Source organism: Phyllostomus hastatus, unplaced genomic scaffold (genome assembly GCF_019186645.2).
Source record: "Phyllostomus hastatus isolate PE091 unplaced genomic scaffold, TTU_PhHast_1.1 phas_scaffold_755, whole genome shotgun sequence".
NCBI classification, from domain to species: domain Eukaryota; kingdom Metazoa; phylum Chordata; class Mammalia; order Chiroptera; family Phyllostomidae; genus Phyllostomus; species Phyllostomus hastatus.
In genome coordinates, this window is record NW_025334039.1 from 8,092,593 (window position 1) to 8,109,270 (window position 16,678).

Here is a 16,678-nt window from a genome sequence, read left to right on the forward strand (position 1 = left end):
CTTTAGATGTTCCTCAACTCTTGTGGTTGACATTAGCAGCCCTGAGAACAAATGCAGCATATTTAGAGAACAGCAAGTACCTCTGACTGCTGCAGCACAGGCAACAAGGGGCTGGGAAGGCAGGGGTAGGGGCTTTGGAGAGGAGAACAGCTGCATGGGAAGGTGGGAGCAGAGGCAACCCTTGGGAGAATTTTACACCTTGGGGAACTTAAACACAGTACTGATGATGCTTAACAAAACTGTCAGTGACTTCCTCTGATTGGTTCACATGGTCATTATTTAGCATAGCATAGACGGCCCACCATAATTCCCACCCCTATAAGCCTCTTATTAACAGCCACCATCGTATTTTCTGTTTCCTAAACATGTCTTGCATTTTCTCAGTTTTATGCCTGTACTTCACTGCATCCTTGTCAGGATACTTGACTATACCCTTCATTCTATATTTGGAAGCTCTGCCTTTAGGCAATATTAGTTTTCTTCTCTGTGCTGTGTAGCACCTTGTGGATATCTTGTTATAATGTAGCATATTCCCTTGTGGTTATTGTTTACACATTTTTTCCCTGGACTTTGCTGTCCTGAATGGTGGGGATTATGTTTTATTTATTGTTATATTTTACATTCCTAGCACTGTTTGTGGCCTACAAAAATATTTGGTAGATGGAAGGCAGAGGTAGAATATTCAAGTGCATGAAGGATTAAATATAAAAATGAAGTATGTTATTTTATTTATTTAATTTTTTGAAGTATGTTATTTTAAAAACAATTATATTAGATTGTTTTACTGGGTTTTACTTTGAATCCAGTACTGTTTAATGATGTAAAGAAATATAATTCTGCAGATATTATTAATGAACTATAAGACTGGAGATTTATGAAAATGTATAGCAGGCTGTTCTAGAGGCAGCTTGAAGTAGAGGGAAAGAAGATGAGATAAATGTGGCCCAGGACTTTGAATCCATAGCTATGAAGCAAATGATCATCATTTGTGATTGTATCCAGCCCTCCCCTTTAAAATACCTTAACCACAAATTTCTGCACATTATGTATTACCTCTCTAGAAAGACTTTGTTTGGACAGAAGTCACAACAGTAATGTTGTATTAGAGTGAATTTTTAATAAAGATTATTAATGATATTAATCTTTATTAATAATATTATTAATTTTAAATATTTTATTTATATATTTTTAGAGAGAGGGGGAGGGAAGGAAAGAGAGAGGGAAGGAAAGAGAGAGGGATAGAAATACCAATGTATGGTTGCCTCTTACATGCCCACTACTGGGGACCTGGCCTGTAACACAGGCATGTGCCCTGAATGGGGATTGAACTGGTGATCCTTTGGTTCATAGGCTGGCACTCAGTCCACTGAGCCACACCAGTGAGAGCTAATAATATTTATTATTTATAATCTTTAATGATAAAGAGAACATAGAGATGCTCATATCTATTGTAGATCATTTACTTAAGTTCTTTTCTCCTTCTTTGCCAATCCTGGTTCTGCCACATTTCTGGCTCTCTGGGTTCCCATGCCCTTCAGTACTGAGACATGACAGGTTCATCCCGGGCTACAAAAAACCTTATGGAACTGTTCATCCAGGTTGTAGTCAATGGTCAAATTTGGGTGTATGCAATAATCCTTAAGAAGCTTGATAAAAAAACAATATGGATGTCTGGACTACACTTAAGAATTCTGAGGAGGGACTTCTGGCCAAGATGGAGGTGTAGGTAAATACACTTTACTTCCTTGCACAATCAAAACAAGGGCAACAACCAATTTAAAAACAAAGCAAAACAACAGCAACAAAAATAACCAGAACTGCCAGAAAATGGAACTGTATGGAAGTTGGACAACCAAGGAGTTAAAGAAACATTCATCCAGACTGGTAGGAGGGACAGAGAGGATGAGCGGCAAGGTGATGATCAGGCAAGTGGCAGAGGGGACTATCCCACATTCGTGTGTGGATAAGCTGCAAGGAGCAATTGGGGAGTGAGATGGAGTATGCAACCCAGGGTTCCAGCACGGGGAAATAAAGCCTCAAAACCTCTGGCTGTGAAATGCTGTGGGAATTGCAGTGGTGGGAAAAACTGCCAGCCTTGCAGAGAGTTTGTTGAAGAGACCCATAGGGTCCTAGAATATACAGAAACCCACCCACCTAGAAATCAGCACCAGAATGGCCCAATTTGCTGTGGTTAGCAGGGGAAGTGACTGAAAATGGGGCAAGAGCTGAGCAACCAGAATTGTTCCCTCCCTTCCCCCTCCCCTACATACAGTGCCACAATGCAGGGAAGTGGGTTGCCCCTCCCTGGCGAATACCTAAGGCTCCACCCCTTACAATGTAACAGGTGCTCTAGGACAAAGAAATAAGGCCCAAATGAAAGAAGAAAGCAAAACCCCAGAAAAAGAACTAAGTGACGAGGAGATGGACAACATATCAGATACAGAGTTCAAAACACTGGTAATCAGGATACTCACAGAAATGATTGAGTATGGACACAAAATAGAGGAAGAAGTGAAGGCTATGCAAAGTGAAATAAAGAAAAATATACAGGGAATCAATAGTGAAGGTAAGGGAACCTGGATTCAAATCAATGATTTGGAATAGAAGGAAGAAATAAACATTCAACTAGAATAGAATGAAGACACAAGAATTCAAAAAAAAAAAAAAAAGGAGGAGAGGCTTAGGAAACTCTGGGACAGCTTTAAACATTCCAAGATACAAATCATAGGCATGCCAGGAGGAGAAGGGGAAGAACAAGAAATTGAAAACTTATTTGAAAACATAATGAAGGAGAACTTCCCTAATGTGACAAAGGAAATAGACTTCCAGGGAGTCCAGGAAGGTAAAAGACGCCCAAAGAAGTTGGACCCAAGGAAGTACACACCAAGGCATATCATAATTACATTACACAAGATTAAAGTTAAGGAGAGAATCTTAAAAGCAGCAAGAGAAAAGGAGACAAAGGAGTTCCCATAAGACTACCAGCTGATTTCTCAAAAGAAATCTTGCAGGCAAGAAGGGGCTGGAAAGAAGTATTCCAAGTCACAAAAGGCAAGGACCTACATTCAAGATTACTCCATCTAGCAAAACTTTAATTTAGAATGGAAGGGCAGATAAAGTGCTTCCCAGGTAAGGCAAAGTTAAAGGAGTTCATCATCACCAAGCCCTTATTATATGAAATGTTAAAGGGACTTATCTAAGAAAAAGAAGATAAAAAGCTATGAACAGTAAAATGACAACAAACTCACAACTATCAACAACTGAACCTAAAACAAAAACAAAACAAACTAAGCACAAAACTAGAATAGGAATAGAATCACAGAAATGGAGATCATATAGCAGGTTATCAGTAGGGGTGGGATGTGGGGAGCATGGAGGAAAAAGTACAGGGAATAAGAAGCATAAATGATAGGTACAAAATAGACAGGGGGAGGTTAAAAATAGTGTAGGAAATGGAGAAGCCAAAGAACTTATATGTATGACCCAGGGACATGAACTAAGATGGGGGAATGCTGGTGGGAGGGAGGGTGATAAAGAGGAGAGAAAAAAATGGACAACTGTAATAGCATAATCAATAAAATATACTTAAAGAAGAAAAAAAATTCTGAGGAGGACCCACATTTGTATGTTGAAGTCTTAACCCCCAGTGTCTCCAGATGTGACTACATTTGGAGGGTTCAAAACACTGGTAATCAGGGTCTTTAAAGAGATAATTAGATTATAATGTGGTCATTACAATGTACCCTAATCTACTATGACTGGAATGGTATCCTAAGAAGGATAGGAGATTAAGACATTGATATGCACTGAGGGAAGATCATGTGAAGACACAGGCGGAAGACAGCCGTCTACAAGCGAAGGAATGAGAGGCTGCAGAAGAAAACCAGTATGCCCAAGCCTTGATTTCTTGCCTCTAAAACTGTGAGAAAATAAACTTCTGTTGCCTAAGCCACCTAATGTTTTTGATTTCGTTGTGGGAGCCCTAGCAAACTCATACAGCACTAATCAGTGCTGTGTATCTTTTATGCACAAAGCACTGTACAAACACTTTATTGAACCCACTAGAGTATTGCTGGCTTTTGTGTGTGTGGAGGGAAAAAGGGAAGGGAAATATAGGTGAGAAACCAAGAATCATTCATGAATGCTATGCTATGTCCTCTTTCCTGTTGCCTACAGACTTGAGAATCAGTTTCTTGTAACTCTTAGTCAGCAGGAATCAGCTGGCACTCTTCATGCTGAATTCTTAATTGTCCAACCTTCTACCTGCTTCTGTGGACTCTGGATATGAGTGAAGTCAACAAATCAAAATTGTCTAACTCTTGATTGAAACTCTGGTACCATACGACATTTAATGTAGTTACAGGACACTTTCTATATGACTGTAGTCAAAGCAATTCCAACAATTACTAATTTTTTTTCAACTCAGCCTAGCAGTATGTTAATTGGAATAAGGGAGAACAGAAATAAGGGGAGGTAGGCCATTGCCTAACCTTAGTACACTTATTATTTCCTGTCTCTATGGATTATTTTAGATGCCATCTTGGAAATATAGTTATTACGTTAAAAATCTACTTTAAGTTTTTATACTAACTTAAGAAATATTTATTGTGTACCTAAAACACACCCTTTACTAGGCTTGAAATTAAGTACCCAGAGGTGAATGCACTTTGGTTCCTGTCCTAAAGGAGCACGCACTTCAATAAATACCAAACAGGAAATGAGTGCTTCAGTAGAATAGCAGGCAAGGAAGTGGGGTGGGGGAATGACTGTTTCAATTTAGTAAGTAATCCAATTTAGTACTTCTGAATCTGGATAGTTATTACAGTTACAAGGAGAGTTTCAAAATAGAGTCCCAGATTCCACCTCAGATCAGCTGCTCTAGAGTTTCCATGCATACATAGGACATCCGATTCTGTGTTTAAGAAGTTTCCTTCTGGTTAGAGTTTACACATGTCATGCTCACCAAGGCTGGAACACAGAGGTCTAATGCCTTTTAATTGTGGTGTGTGTGCAGGGTGGAAGTTGACACTCAAATAGGAAGACGGGTGATAGTCCATGTGCTAAGGATTGCCGAATCAAGTTTTCAGAGTACAATGTACTCTGTGACTTAACATGTATTATTAGTGTCTCCATGTGCTAAGGATTGCCGAATCAAGTTTTCAGAGTACAATGTACTCTGTGACTTAACACGTATTATTAGTGTCTCAAGATGTAAATGGAATAAATGAAATAATGTTGTTAGTCAAACTAAGGACTCTCAAAGGGAAGTGACAGAAACCCAGCTCAAATTAGCAGAATCCTAGAAGGTCATACATTGGCTCACGGCACAAGAACGGGTGGGGTAGGACCTCCAAAGCAGGGCTATCCAATACAGTAACCGCTCGTCGTATGTGGCTATTGGTCACTGGATTTTAAAGACTTACACATACAAAAATATACTCTATCTTATTCATTTTTACACTGAATACATGTTGACATGATAGTATTTGGATAGATTGTGTTAAATAAAAATGAAAATTTTATCTATGTTTACTTCTTTGTAATATAGCCACACATGTGGCCCACGTGTTTCTGTTGGACAGCACTGCTCTAGAATCCTTGGAAACAGAAGCTCTGTGGCTCTAGGACTGTCTTTCATCTCTGCCTGTCTCTCTGGATGTCAGCCTCAGTCCCTCCAGTTACAGAGGGGAAAGCTGTGTGTCTGCTAAATAGGATAGGGAAAATCCTGGAGAAGAATTTCAAGTGGTACCGCTGAAATCATGAACCAATCTCTGTAGCTAAAAGAATGGGATGTTATGACTGGCTGAATCTGGGCCAGGGGCCAGGACAAAGTTGTCAGTTATTACAAGAACCACACAGGTAGTCTAGGGATGAAATTTCTCTGTTTTCCTAAACAGCAATATTAACTAACTTACTAAGTGCTTACTATGTGCTAGGCATTGTGTTATGCATTTTTATATAGATTATCTCATTCAATATGTGTAATATTTGTTTTGAGGTAGTTTGATAGCCATCTCAGATATAATAAATCTTGAAACCCAATCTTCTGCTCTTCTTTCCAATTTTAATAAGTGGATGAACATTCATTCATGTAGTTATTCAAGTCAAATAACCCAGGAATCAAGCCTGATTTACTCCCTCTCTCCCCCTTCCTTTCATTTATTTATCTTTCTTAGTTAACTCTTCCATAGCCATTCTTACACATCAGCCAGAATAATCTTTTTTAAGTATATTTTATTGATTATGCTATTACAGCTGTCGCATGTTCTTCTCTCCTTTCTCCCCCTCCACCCTGTAACTCCCTCCCATCAGCATTTCCTCCCCTCCACATCAGTTCATGTCCATGGGTCATACGTTACATTCTTTGGATTCTCCATTTTCAATACTATTCTTAACTCTCCTTGTCTATTTCGTACCTGTGAATTGTGCTTCTTATTCCCTGTACCTTTTCCCCCATTCTCCCTGCTCCCTTTCCCCACTGATAACCATTTCTGTGATTCTGTTCCTATTCTAGTTGTTTGCTTAGTTTGTTTTTCTTGTTTAGGTTTGGTTGTTGATAGTTGTGAGCTTGTTGTCATTTCATTGTTCATATTTTGATCTTCTTTTCTTAGGTAACTTCCTTTAACATTTCATGTAATAAGGCTTGGTGACGATCAACTTCTTTAACTTGACCTTATCTGGGAAGCACTTTATCTGCTCTCCCATTCTAAATGAGAGCTTTGCTGGATAGAGTAATCTTGGATGTAGGCCTTTGCCTTTCATGACTTGGAATACTTCTTCCCAGCCCCTGCTTTTCTGTAAGTTTTCTTTTGAGAAATCAGCTGATGGTCTTTTTGGCACTCCTTTGTAGGTAGCTGTCTTCTTTTCTCTTGCTGCTTTTAAGATTCTCTCTTTATCTTTAGTCTTGGGTAATGTAATTGTGATGTGCCTTGGTGTGTTCCTCTTTGGGTCTAACTTCTTTGGGAGTCTCTTAGCCTCCTGGACTCCCTGGAAGTCTGTTTCCTTTGCCAGATTGGAGAAGTTCTCCTTCATTATTTTTTCAAATAAGTTTTCAATTTCTTGTTCTTCCTCTTCTCCTTCTGGCACGCCTATGATTTGTATGTTGGAACATTTAAAGTTGTCTCAGAGTTCCTAAGCCTCTCCTCCTTTTTTTTTTTTAATTCTTGTTTCTTCATTCTGTTCTGGTTGAATGTTTATTTCTTCCTTTTGTTCCAAATTGTTGACTTGAGTCCCAGTTTTCTTCCCTTCACTCTTGGCTCCCCATGTATTTTTCTTTATTTCACTTTGTAAGCCTTTACTTCTTCCTTTATTTTGTGTCCATACTCAATCATTTCTGTGAGCATCCTGATTACCAGTGTTTTGAACTCTGCATCAGATAGGTTGTCTATCTCCTCATCACGTAGTTCTTTTTCTGGAGTTTTGCTCTCTTGTTTCATTTGGGCCTTATTTCTTTGTCCTAGGGCACCTGTTACATTGTAAGGGGAGAAGCCTTAGTATTCACCAGGGCAGGGCAACCCACTTCCCTGCATTGTGGCACTGTATGTGGGGGAGGGGGAAGAGAGGGAACAATGCCACTCACTTGGCTCTCCCTTACTTTCAGTCACTTCCCCCACTATCCACAAGCAAAGTGATCCCTTCTGGTGCTGATTCCTGGGTGGGTGGGCATGTGTACATTCTAGGACCCTGTGAGTCTCTCCAACAAACACTCCTGTAAGTCTGGGAGTTTCTCCCACTGTACACCCCCCCACATAGGTTTTTACAGTCAGAGGTTTTGAGGCTTTAAGTTCCCATGCTGGAACCCTGGGTTGGGTGGTGTGTCTCACTCCCCTGTTGTTCCTACAGGCTTATCCACACACAAATGTGGGACCATGCAGTCTTCCAAGCTGCTGCCTCACCTGCTCAGTCTGTGGCCTTGCTGTGTGTCTTCTCTGCTTCTGCTGCCTGTCTCTGCCCCTCCTACCAGGCTGGATGAATGTTTCTTTTTTAACTCCTTGGTTGTCAGACTTCCTTACAGTTCAAAATACTCACAGTTGTGATTGTTTTCCATATATTTAAATTAGTTGTTATCTTTCTTTTGGTTGTGTGAGGAAGAAAAGCATATCTACCTATGCCTCCATCTTGGCCAGATCAGAATACTCTTTTAAAAGCATAAAGCATAGATAAATCACTTAAATGAATGAAATCTAAACTCTTTGCCATAATCCGTAAGGCCCAGCATGATCTGTTTGTTTAGTCTTCCACCTTTATCTTGTGCTATACCCCTGCTCACTCACTGGGCTTTGGTTACTTATGTCTCTGTTCATGCCAAGCTCCTGCCTATCTCTGGCGTTTCCTCTTCCTGGAATGCTTTTCTATTTCTCTGAATGGCTAGCTCATTCTTCTCCTTTATGTCTGATTTTAAATGTCACCTCCTCAGAGAGGCTTCATTCTGAACACTCTATAGAAAGTGGATTTTCACTTTATCTTTTACTACCTCATCACACTATTTCTTTTATAGCACTTATCATAATCTGTACTTCTTTAGTTATCATCTGATTCCTTTACTGCAATATATAAATCCCATGATAGTATCAGCCTTTTCTATCTTATTTATACTGTTCTATCTCACGCACCTGTGTAATGTCTGGGAACATAGTAAGTGTTCAATGAATAGTGACTGAATATGTGAATGAATCTTTACTTTTCAGATGAGAGAACTGAGGCTCAGAGAAGGTGAATAACTGATTCAAGTCACATTGAATGAAATGGTGGAAACAGGTGTCAAACTCCGGCAGCTTGATTGAAGAGCCCCCACTCTTAAATGCTACGCCAGAAGAAGGGAATGTTGTAGTGGATAGACAAAACAATAATACTCTGGTAGACACCCTAATGTACTTGTTACAAGCATTGGTCTTGGTATCAGAAGTCTTGTGTTCATTTCTGGCTCTTTGACTGGGGTGAGGTGATTCCATCCAGTTCACATGACTCAGAGTGGAGGAGGGATGTTATCCAACAGTAATTGGGAGCTGTACCTGAGAACTGGAACAATGTGGGTAGTGGTAAGAGTAAATAAGAAGAGTCCACCACAAGATTCTAGAATGTTCCCACTGCCCACTGAGAGGCTACACAAACTGTTTCTTCAGAGGCTGTTTCTCTTGTCACTATCTTTTGCAGGTCACTTGGAGTTTTGAAATGTAATAATTTCTAAGGGATGTTAAATTCAGAATGAAATTGTGGGGACAGCCGGCATTAAGATACTTGCTAAATATGAAATCTGACAGCATAGACTGACAGTTGTGAGAATATGATAATATTTTCTTCCTTAATAGATGCAAAATCCTGGGTGGACTGGATGTTGGGATTTTTTTCTCTCTTAGTATAATTGACTGTTTTCCATTCATTTCCAAATGTATCTAGGATATACAGAAATCATTATCAAGATGTACTGTACACTAGAATTTGGTTTTCTTGGTACAAGATATTTTTAAGAACATCTTTTTTTAACTTGTGATTTTTATCTAGATAAAAATATTAAGGATATTTGTCCATCAGCTGTCTATCATCTTATAGGCTCAAAGATAATTTACTTTTTCCAGAAGATAATTATGCTTTATAAAGGAAAACCTCATTATTTAGAAATAGAGGGAAATTATATGTAATGGTAAAATGTGGGGCTGGAATTTAGAGATTCAGCATTTCTTTCTGATGAGATCTGATTTACTCATTCATTATATATATTCATTTGTCAAACATTACCTGAACATTTCTTTTACATGAGAACTAAGGATCAAATAGAGTATAAGGTATACAGGACCCAGGAGCCAGAGGACCAAGGCTCTAATCCTGGCTCTTCCTGTTGGTAACTATGGTTTATGTGGAGTCAATTATCCTTTATGAGCCGTGGTTCCTCCTTGACTCTTAGGTAGTGATAATATAATCTGACTTGCTTGCCTTTCAGGATTATGGTAAGGATTGAAAGAGTTCTGTAAATTGTAGCTCTGAATAAATGTTAAATATTTTTGCCATTATTGTATACATGAAACTACTTCATCTAGAAGATTTTTTAAAATTAAAATTTTTTTTACAGTACTTTGATTTACTAATCCATTTCCTGGAGTCATTTCCTAAAAGTCTTTACTTTTTTTAGAGTAGTTTTAGATTTACAACAAAATTGAGAGGGGGCTACAGCAATTTTCCAGATACCCCCTGCTCCTATATGTGCTTAAACTCCCCCATTATCAATATTGTTCAACAGAATGGACTTTTTTCTTTTCTTACCAAGGATGAGCCTACATTGACCATTCATAATCACCTGAAGTTCATAGTTTTACCTTAGTTAGGGTTCAGTTGGTGGTGTACGTTCCATGAAAGTGGACAAGTATATGATGACATATATCCATAGTTACAGTATCACACAGAATATTTTCTTTGCTCTAAAATTCCTCAGTGTTCTGCCTTCCTTATCATTCTCCCCCAGCAACCACTGGCCTTATCACCCTGAGTTTTGCCTTTTCCAGAATGTTATAGAGTTGAAGTCATAAAGTAAGTAGCCTTTTCATGTTGGCCTCTATCACTTAGTAATATGCACTTAAGGTTACTCTGTCTTTTCATGGTTGGTAGCTCATTTCTTTTTAGGTGCTGAATAATATTCCATTGTCAGGAGGCACTACAGTTTATCTGTTCACCTACTGAAGGACATCTTGGTTACTTCCAAGTTTTGGCAATTATGAATAAAGCTGCTACAAACAACCATGTGCAGGTTTTTTGTGGATGTAAGTTTTCAGTTCCTTTGGGCAAATACTGAGGAGTGATAGCTGGATCTTACTCCAAGAGTATATTTAGTTTTGTCAGACTGCCAAATGTCTTCCAAGGTGGCTGTACCATTTACCCTTAACACCAGCAATATGTGAGAGTTCCTGTTACCTACATACTTGTCAGCATTTGGTGTTGTCAGTGTGCTGAATTTGGCCATTCTGGTAGATGTGTGGTGGGATCACATTGTTGTTTTAATTTGAACTTCCTCATGACATATGATGTGGACTATCTCTTCATATGCTTATTTGCCATCTGTATATCTTCTTTGGTGAGGTGTCTGTTAGAGCCTCTGTCCCAATTTTTAATTGAGTTGTTTGTTTCCTAATTGTTGAGTTTTAAGACTTCTTTGTATATTTTGGACAACAGTTCTTTATCACATGCTTCTTTTGCAAATGCTTTTTTCCCAGTCTGAGCTTGTCTTCTCATTCTCTTGATATTGCCCTTTAAGAGCTAGAGATTTTAATTTTAATGAAGTCTGCCTTAGTAATTATTTATTCCATGCATCATGTTTTTGGGTGATCTGTCTAAACAGATGTCACCATACCTAAGTTCAGCTATGTTTCCTCCTATGTTATTTTCTAGGAGTTTTATAGTTTTGCATTTTACATTTATGTCTGTGATCCATTTTGAGTTGATTTTTGTGAAGGGTGTAAGTTCTGTGTCTTGATTTGCTTTTTTGCTTGGGGATGTCCAATTCATTTAGTACCACCTGTTAGAGACTATCTTTGCTCCATTGTATTGCCTTTATTCCTTTATCAAAGATTAGTTGTCTATATTTATAGAGCTTTATTTCAAATAGGCTCTCTATTTGATTCTATTGATCTATTTGTCTGTTCTTTTGCCAATGCCACACTGTCTTGATTAGTGTAGCTTTATAGTAGGTCTTGAAGTCAGATGGTATCAGCCCTCCAACTTTGTTCGCATTCAATATTGTGCTGGCTATTCTGCATCTTTTGTGTCTCCATCAAACTTTAGAATTGGTTTGATGATATCTACAAAATTGCCTGCTGGGATTTTGATTTTGATTGTATTAAATCTGTAGATCAAGTTAGGAAGAGCTGACATCTTGACAACATTGACTCTCTCCATGAACATAATGTTTAATTACTTAGTTCTAATTTGATACAATTTATCAGAGTTTTGTTGTTTTTTCCATAGAGCTCTTGTACATGTTTTCTTAGATTATACCTAAGTATCTCATTTGGGGAGTACTAACATAAATGATATTGTGTGTTTACTTTCAAATTCTACTTGTTTATCACTGGTATACAGGAAAACAATTTAGTTTTGTATATTAATCTTGGATCCTGCAACCTTGATATAATAATTTAGTATTTCCAGATTTTTTAGTTGATTCTTTTGTATTTTCTACATAAATGATTATGTCATCTGCAAACAAAATCAGTTTTTTTAAATGTATATATTCATCTTTATTATAATTCATAAATACAGTAGAAATGGATATATTTAATAAAATACGTCTAAGTACTTATAGGCTTCTGCTTTTTAAAAATTTTTATTTTAATCATTGTTCAAGTGGTTTCTGCTTTTTTGAAAAAATGATTTTATTTATTTATCTTTAGGGAGAAGGGAAGGAAGGGAGAAAGAGAGGCAGAGAATCATTGATGTGTGATAGATACATTGATTGGTTGCCTCTCTCATGCCCTCAACTGGGAAACCGTCCTGCAGCCCAGGCATGTGCCCTGACTGGGAATCAAACCTGCGACCTTTTCGTTTGCAGGCTGGCACTCAGTCCAGTGAACCACACCAGCTTTTGTTTTCTGTTCATTCAGTTATGGAATTAGAAAACCGGTTTACTTGAGAATGGTGAAAAATGCCAAGTAACATCTTAGTTTTGTTATGGCAATTTTTTGCCTCATAGGCATTCTGAAAGGGTCTCTGGGCTTCCTAGGTTCAAGGACCATGTTGTCTTAATAGACCTGCCCATGGCAGGTCTACTACTTAGTGCTCTCTACAATTCCTTATAAATTTCAATGGGCTACCTGGCCAATGAAGCATTCTGTTTCTCTGCTGGTTCTTAATTTGGTTCTTGGGCTATGCCTGTGAATTTGTATTTTCATCCTGCTATTCATCCCCCTTTGATTTACTCTGATGGTAGTTACTTATCTTCTAAAAATAGTATTATTATTGACTTTACCAATTCTCCCTGTCAAATAAAAGACTCAAAAGCATTGTTAATTTCCAAGAAGTTAGGTGAAGCTCCTCTTTTTCCTATAAGAAAACAAACAAGAAAAAGGATTAATCTCATAGGTATGATCTCATTAAAATTTCATATCTCAGTATATTAGATGTTTCCTGCTTGGTTTGTCTCTTCAGTAATTGTCCATAAGACTCTGAGAAACTGCAGAATTATGCAGGTGCAGGAAGAAGTTTTATTTCTTCCTTCCCAATAAGCACCTTTTACTTACTTTACCTTTTCTTATTGCATCAGCCAGGACTCCTAGTACAATGTGGAAAAGGAGTGGTGAGAAGGGGCATCCTTGCCTTGTACATGATCTTAGTGGCAAAGCTTTGAGTTACTCACTATCAAGTATGATGTTGCCTGTAGGTTTTTTGTAGACTCCATCAAGCTGAGAATGTTTTCCTTTGTTTCTAGTTTACTGAGCATTTTCATCATGAATGGTTGTTGGATTTTGTCACGTGCTTTTTCTGTATCTGTTGATCATGTGAATTTTCTTTTTAGTCTGTTGATATGATAGATTACGTCAGTTGTACCTGATCTGAATAAGACTATATGTTAAAGAAATTGAATCATGTTTTAAAGCAGGAAAACAACTATAATAAAATATACTAGATCTTTTTAAGGTGTGTGATTTTATTGAGGAACATAAATTATGCTTTGTATTAAATGACTTTTAAGAGCCCTCATCATTTTATGATCCTTTTGCCAAGTTTTGAAATTTCTTCGCATACTGTGGTTGGAACTTGAGCTATGAGTGAAGGGATATAAATAAGACTTGCTATAACTAAATTGTGGATTTGAAGATTTGAAATGTTTTGTGCTTTGATTATTCTTACTCCTTATATACTTTTTTAATATTGCTATCCTGCCTACAATTTCAATAAATGTACTTTGGAACTTAAAAAAAAAAGAAATTCAATCAATAACTAATAACTTTCCAAAACAGAAAGCACCAGGTCCACATAGGTTCACTGGTAAATTCTACCAAATATTTAAGGAAGAAATTATACCAATTTTCTACCATCTATTCCATAATACAAGTAAAGGAAATACTTCCCAATTCATTTTATGAGGTTAGCATTATGCTGTTACATAGTCTGCATTTAAATAAATGGTATCTGTATTGACAGTCAGACTCGATAGGACATACATACTGGGAGAGGGTGAGAGAGAGAGACTTTTTTAAGGAATTGGCTCATGCAACTGTGGGGGCTGACAAGTAACTTGTAGGGTGGGTAGGCATATGGGAAATTAGGTAAGTGTTGATGTTGCAGTCTTGAGTCTGAAATTTATGGAGCACACCAGGTAGGCTGGAGACTCAGGCAGGGTTTCTATGGTACAGTCCAGAGGCTGAATTTCTTCTTCCGGAAACCTCAAATTTTTCTCTTCAGGCCTTCACCTTTATTGCATGAGCACCACCCAGATTTTGGAGGGTAAACTGCTTTATTAGTGTCTACTGACTTAAATGTTAATAACATTTAAAAAATATCATCCCTGCAACATGTGGACTCAGCACATTGGAATCATCTGGGACGATTTTAAAACTATAGAAGATTGGGCTTTATCATAAGCCAACTGACATGCAGGCGATTCTTACTGGATTGAGCTGAGAACCTCTGGGCTAGATACAGCCTGGTCCTTCGGTGCTCATGCATCACCTGGAAGTCTGTCGTAATGCATTTTCAGTCCCATCAGAGTAAGATTCTGGAAGAGTTAAAGACGTGCCACAATTCCATTCTGATATTTGGGTTCAAGTTTTAATGTTTGGTAAGACAATAAAATATAAAAGGACTGAACTTTGGTTCATTGTAGACTTTATCAGTAAGTTTCTCTCTTTTAACATGTCATGACAGTATAAAGAATTAAGCACAACTTTATATTGCTTTGCATCATTTCTTTTTTTAAAAGATTTTATTTATTTATCTTTTAGAGAGGGGAAGGGAGGGAGAAAGAGAGGGAGAGAAACATCAATGCATGGTTGCCTCTTGCATGCCCTCCCTATTGGGAACCTGGCCTGCAGCCCAGGAAGGTGCCCTGAATGGGACTTGAACTGGTGACCCTTTGGTTCACAAGCCAGTGCTCAATCCACTGAGCTACCTCAGCCAGGGATGTGTTGGATTTTTTTCTGAAAGAGAATATTGTTAGGGTTTTGGTCTGTACTCTGTCTTTAGTGTGGACTTTTTCAGCAAGCAGAGTCATCATATGGATTTGGGGGAAATGAGTGTTTAATTATTCTTAGGCCTTCCTTAATTGATAGAAATTGTATTTAGAATTTATAGTGTTAGAGAAATAAGTGTTGGTTGATTTGGGATCCTAAATCAAAAGGTCTTTCTTGAAATAAGAAATATCCAAAGTCAGTGAGACATATACAGGAAAGACTAATTTTTCTAAAGCTTACTTCTTTAAAAAATCTTTTTAAATTGTATTTTTACATTACCATTTAACCTCCTTATACCCCATTCCCTCCTTGCAATCACCACAGTGTTGTCCATGTCCATGAGTCCTTTTTTTATTGTTTGATCCCTCCACCCCCTAACCCCACCCCCATAGCTGTCATACTGTTCTCTATCTATGAGTCTGTCTCTATTGTGCCTGTTAGTTCAGTTTGTTCATTAGATTCCACATGTGAGTGAAATTATATGGTATTTATCTTTCTTTTTTAAGATTTTATTTATTTATTTTTAGAGAGGGAAGGGAGAGAGAGAGAGAGAGAGAGAGAGAGAGAGAGAAAGAAACGTCAATGTGCGGTTACTGGGGGTCATGGCCTGCAACCCAGGCATGTACCCCGACTGGGAATCAAACCTGCGACACTTTGGTTCGAAGCCCGCACTCAATCCACTGAGCTATGCCAGCCAGGGCTGGTATTTATCTTTCTATGATTGGCTTATTTCACTTAGCATAATATTCTCCATGTCCATTCCTACCTTTTGCTGTTGCAAAAGGTAAAATTTTCTTTTTGTTTTCCTTACTGAATAGTATTCCATTTTGTAATTGTCCCATAGTTGTTTTACTCATTTATCTACTGATGGGCACTTGGGCTGCTTCCATATCTTGGCAATTGTAAATAACGCTGCAATGAATGTAAGGTTGCTTATGTTCTTTTGAATTAGTGTTTCAGGTTTCTTTGGATGAAGTCCCAGAAGTGGAATCACTCAGTCGTAAGACAGTTACATTTTTAATTTTTTTGAGGTATCTCTACATTCATTTCCACAGTGGCTGCACCAGTCTACATTCCCACCAATAGTGCATAAAGGTTCCCTTTTCTCTGCATCCTTGCCAGCACTTGTTGTTAGTTGATTTATTGATGATGGCTATTCTGACTGGTGTGAAGTGGAATCTCATTGTGATTTTAATTTGCGTTTCTCTGATGATTACTGATGTTGAGCATCTTTTCGTGTGTCTATTGGCCATCTGAATGTCCTTTTGGAGAAGTGTCTGTTCAGGTGCTTTGCCCATTTTTTAAATTGGATATTTTGGGTATTTTTGGTGTTGAGATTTATAAGTTCTTTATAAATTTTGGATATTAACCCCTTGTCATATGTATTGGCGAATATGTTCTCCCATTCAGTGGGTTGTCTTTTTATTTTGTTGATGGTTTCCTTTGCTGTGCAAAATCTTTTTAGTTTGATGTAGTCCCAGTTGTTTATTTTTTCTTAGAGACTTTAATAGGCCTGGAAATGT

At 37.9% G+C, this 16,678-nt stretch overlaps 1 protein-coding gene across 6 annotated transcripts in view; it reads left to right on the top strand.

The window, feature by feature from the left end:
- ANKS1B (ankyrin repeat and sterile alpha motif domain containing 1B) overlaps positions 1-16,678 on the top strand; it is an 830,913-nt gene that overhangs the window by 55,167 nt on the left and 759,068 nt on the right. The gene's annotated exons all lie outside the window — the stretch shown is intronic.